General features: G+C 38.9%; 1 protein-coding gene and 1 long non-coding RNA gene across 3 annotated transcripts in view; one reads left to right on the forward strand and one right to left on the reverse strand.

The window, feature by feature from the left end:
- Positions 1-1,597: 1,597 nt before the first annotated feature.
- Positions 1,598-2,087, reverse strand: LOC106954405 (uncharacterized). The gene is made up of 2 exons (XR_001426359.1): positions 1,996-2,087; positions 1,598-1,928 (listed from the first exon to the last, which is right to left on the reverse strand). It is a non-coding gene; the product is annotated as an uncharacterized LOC106954405 (long non-coding RNA).
- The window catches only part of otud7b (OTU deubiquitinase 7B), a 41,462-nt gene continuing 38,236 nt past the window's right edge, over positions 1,884-5,109 (forward strand). For both annotated transcript variants that reach the window (XM_015043871.1, XM_015043873.1), the window contains exon 1: positions 1,884-2,058. The gene's annotated coding sequence lies outside the window, so the exon portion shown is untranslated. The remainder of the gene's footprint in view (positions 2,059-5,109) is intronic.

Raw genomic sequence — 5,109 nt, forward strand, 5'->3', positions numbered from 1 at the left:
TTTCATCCGGTTCTTGTCAGTTTCTACTTAATCTATCTGAATCCAAATTCAGCTGAAACTGACTCTTAATTTACTTTCATATTATGTTCTGCAGGTTAAGTGTCGCATATGTTTGACTAAACTGTCTTATTTAAATAAATCCACCTCCTCAATGTTGAGGCAATTTGAGGTAAGGCATGAGAATGAAGTCCCAGATAAACTCAGATATGCAGCCATTCTACAAATTACTCAGGTGCTTTTTATAAATTATTTCATATACAGTGATCCCTCGCTATAACGCGGTTCACCTTTCACGGTATCGCTGCTTCGTAGATTTTTTTTGTGCAGTTTTTTTTTTTTTCACAGCGCTCTGCGTCCTGATTCACCGTATGATTGGTAAAAACATTCTCCACGCTTCTTCTCTACCTGAGTGCCAATAAAGTTACGGTATTTAATACAGATTGGCCATTCAGGAGATGGAAACTGAAACTTTGAATGCCTGCTGGAAAAAACTGGCCAGAATCAGCACAAACCCGACCGGAGGCTCGCTTGATGAGATCCATCGCTCTGCCGTAGATACAGCTGTGAATCTCGCGGGACAGCTTGGAGGAGACGTTTTAATAACATGACTCCGGATCACATTAAGGCCCGATTGATGCACACGCACATCCGCTGACCTGAAAACAGGTTTTGTTCTTTGGTTTCAATGTAGAGTATTTAATTATGGTGTATAAAAATTGTAAAAACTAAAGGTAACTACTTCACGGATTTCGCCTATCAGGGGTTATTTTCGGAACGCAACCCCTAAGAAAAACAAGGGTTCGCTGTAAATGTAGTGTTTAATTCATTTTTTTCTACAGCAGGAGAAGTTTTGTCAAAAAAGCGTAACAGACTACATTACAAAATGTTGTAAAACCTTTTTTTTTAATACAAATTTGTGGGGGGGGAAAAAAACAGTCCATGCATCCTCATTCCAAACACACTCATTTAAATTTTCACTTTATGGTACATGTTCACATTATTTATTGACTGTATATCAAATATATTTTAAATTTAACTGAAGATATGACATAATACAATATATAATATTCAATAAAATACAAAGACTTAAATCTTATTGTATATGATTTAAGTCTATAAATCATATACAATAAGTATATTGTATATGATACAATATACAATATACTTATATTGTATATTGTATCATATACACATATACATGTATATTATATACTTGTACGACACAGTTTTGCTATGTGTCGAAACATGACGCCTCACCTACCCATCATTACTTTACACCCATCTGGCTTTCCTAAAATCCAGTCTTCATCCTTATCAAAATGACATTCTTTGTGCCCCCCAGTTCATCTTTTTGTTTGGTTTTCATCCATCCATTCATAAATACGCCCCCACATAACCCATTTATTTAAGTCTAACACACTGAAATCTCGACCACTGCAGAATTTTTTTTCCATAACTTTTGTTCTATATTTAAAAGTTGAGTAAAATCATTGAAAATTCTGGGAATTTGACTCCTGGAAAAGTGTACCAGCATAGCTTAAGAAAAACAAATAGGTGCCCTATAAATATCGGCATCAGCCATGGAAAAAGACATCAGTCGACCTCTGTGACGAAACGTTTACATCATTCGGGATGATCTCATTCATTGCTTTTTGTCAACTCCACGCCGCCTATAGGGTACTGGGACTAACCCCTCTGGTCCCCTTCTCTTCCAGCAGCCTCTGTTCTCATTTGGTGTTTACTCTACTGGGGAAAATCAGTCAGCTTCTGGGCGTGCTCATTGGTTAGCGTCTGCACCATTAAAGCAGCAGGACGTCGTGATTGGCTCCTCCGCTCACGTGGGCGGGCCCAAACCGTTGCTTGACGTTGTTGTTGTAAGTGGTGGAGAATTACTTTGTCGGTGGTGGTCCGGGTCGGGGTCCTGTGCTCTGTGTAAGCCGTGAATATGCTTAAAAGTTAAAATTCACATTTTTGAGGGAGACATGTGATACATACAAGCTGGGACTTCCTGGAAAACTTAACGGGACGATGAGAAGTACATCTGCGTGGCCGCTGAAGGTAAGCAGTAAGAGGATACTCCAGCTAGCAGCGTTAGCTCGGGTTAGCTCCTGATTAGCGTGAAGAAGCGCCTTGTTAGCTAAATGTAACAGCTTGGAGGAAAAAAAAAACACTCCCGTTCTTTGTGACTGGCATTCATGCTCATCTGTATACCAAGATATTTATGAATATTGCATTGTGGTGGGTGAATGTAAAGTTCGGGGGTTGTATGTAAACGGAGCATCAGCCCCAAACGCGTTTATGTAAGCATGTGTATTGTTCGTAGATATTTCAAGGAGTAGTCATGGCTACAATAGCTGACTCAGTTTAGATTTTGTAGCAAACTGCACCTGTTTGCAAATGTAAAGCTTTCTGGGTGTTATTTTTAAAGCATCAGCGATATAACCCCCTAATTTTTTACGCCACACTTACTTTTATTTAATCCCTTAAAAATTAAGACATCATCATCTGTGTTGGTCAAAGCTGCCAGTCACGATCCAGAACATCAGACAGACACCGGTGTGTGTTTAAGGTGCAGGCGTGATGTAACGCTTATTTAAAGCTGCAGCTTAGCGGGAAATTACCAGAAGTCAGTGTTTACACCTGCTCACGTGCGAGTCCGAACCTACAATTAGAACGAGCCGCTTCTGCAAAGTCAATAAAACTCGGATTGCTTTGGGTCTGTTCACCTACTGGTTCAAACCACCACTTGTTTTATTTGCAGTCATTTCCAGAACCTCCTCGATATGAGAGAGAGGATTGAGTTTCTCTTAGGGATGAATTATTCACCTCTTGTAGTTGTGGAGGCCTGTGTTTTTGGCAGACGTTGGGTTGATGGTCAACAAAAGTAGGACAGTGGTTTTTACTGGAGTTGGACTCCATTTGGCTCCAGGATCTGCAGACTATTTGCAAAATGATGATCCGTCACATCCTGCCATTTCTCCAATCTATTCAGTGGATAATTGCAATATTGGCAGCATTTTCAGATGAATGTGCATGACTCTGTAGAACTCCATGTCCAGGCTGTAGGCCACAGAGGAGGAAGACGGTCTCCTTTACTCTAAATAAAATTGACATGAATTCACAAAAGCAAAACTCTGCATCATATTTTATTATTGATCTGTACAGAATGAGTTTGTGTTATATGTGTTTAAAATACTTTAAGATAGTTTTAAGTTACCCTTTATAGGACTAATAAGGGGGAATGTTGCATACCAAAAACGATTTGGCTTAAAATTTTAGGAATATCATCTTTCTATACCAGTTTCAGCATTTCTATTTAGAAACCCAACATTTTTCTCAGGCTAAAAATTGCATATGCCAATTCTGTATTTTGGAGGAATTGGTACAGTTTTTCCTGGTAATTAGGGAAAAATCAATTTTATCTACACTATGCATTAAAACTATAATTTTTGTTCTATAAACTACCAGTTTGTGCTTTGGTGCACTTTTTCGAGTCTGAAAAACAAGGTCAGTTGCAGGTTCCACCCCGAAACTGACAAACTGAAACAGCTGCAGGACAGGAGACATGTCCACGCCTCCATGTAAAGTCCGGGTTCATCAGGAATATTCCCACTGCCTAAGGAAATGTCATCCTGAAACTTTCAGCAGCACAGGGAACTCCTTGAGCAGGTTTTCTGAGAGGGGTGTGGCATCCATTCCTTTCAGATGCCAAAATAAACATTAGCTTTTAAAAGAAATCGAATACGCCCGTTCAGAAATGAGGCAACAGTGATAAGAACAAAAAACAACTAACATGCATTGTCAAAGAACCAAAAGCAATACGGAAGCTAATTTGCTTATTGAGCTGTTGCAGTTGTATATTTTTATGAATCATTTAAATTTGCAGTCCTGATGTAAATTTGTGCTTCTGTACAGAAATCTGCCCCATTATTCAAAATTACTGTGGTTTGAAGCCTGTAACAACCTGAGCTGAAAAATGCAAACAGAAAACATGAAATTAAACTTTTCTATCCATTTCTTTAACTGGTATTATGCATTTTGCATTAAACACCCTTAGCAGTTGTTGCTTTCTCTTGTGTTTGCACTCGTGTGTCCTCAGCTGCACACAGGGTATGAAAATTTAACATTCATCTCTCCCTGGCTTCCCCAAACAGCTGTTCGCTGCCTGTGTGTGTATGAGTGTGTCATGGATCCAGTGTCACTGACTGAGCCAGGCCTATTTGGCCACACAGCTATTCCCTTAGGATCCTGAAAGTGTGGTCAGATTAATAAGTAAGTAGATAAGTGCTTCTCCAGGTTAGTGGGACGAATGCATCACATTTATGATGGGTTTACTTGACCTTCTGTAGTGATCCGCCTGCAACGAGTGTCAGCTAACACTAGAAGCTGCTTCTTTACTGATTAGATAAGTAAAATGATGTGTGATGCATCATAAATACATGGTTAGATGCAGTGTGTGTAAAACACCTTAAAGCTGCAGTATCTAACTAGGCCTGTTGCAATAAATTAATCACATGATAAATTAAAACAAGCTCAATACTTTTCATTTGCACAATTTATCATTTTGTCTTTTCGCTCTACCAAAAACTAGATGACAAAAGTCTGCTTTGTTCTAACTAACCCTTTTTTAAGTACAATTTAGTTTACTGAGAGTTCACAATTAATCTTTATTGTTTTTTCTGTTGTTTACTTATTTTGGATATTTCAAATGTCTTCCAGTTCCAGTGTTACATGTTCATTAAAATTTAAAAATTATGGAACTTTGAGAGGATGTTCTTTCATTGTTATGCCATCAACATTATATTACTGGAAATGGTCTCAGAAGAACAATATTATTGTTTATCGCAAGAATTTCTGTTTGTCACTATGTTGTCACAGTGTCATGAGACAGATAATCTGTGAAAAAAATCAAACTCCTCTGCTTCCTCAGTGCTACAAACAACCAGTCAGAGCCAGGAGGCGGGTCTTAGCTCTGTCAATCATGATTATATATGTGCTGCTCACAGCCCCCTGATAGTAGAGTCAGATAAATAGTAGAGATGTGCCGATCAGGTTTTTTCCTCCCGAGACCGATACCGATCACCCATGAGGGCCGATCACCGATACCGA

Source organism: Poecilia latipinna, unplaced genomic scaffold (assembly GCF_001443285.1).
Source record: "Poecilia latipinna isolate Pla-1442-1.1 unplaced genomic scaffold, P_latipinna-1.0 Scaffold654, whole genome shotgun sequence".
Classification (NCBI taxonomy): Eukaryota; Metazoa; Chordata; class Actinopteri; order Cyprinodontiformes; family Poeciliidae; genus Poecilia; species Poecilia latipinna.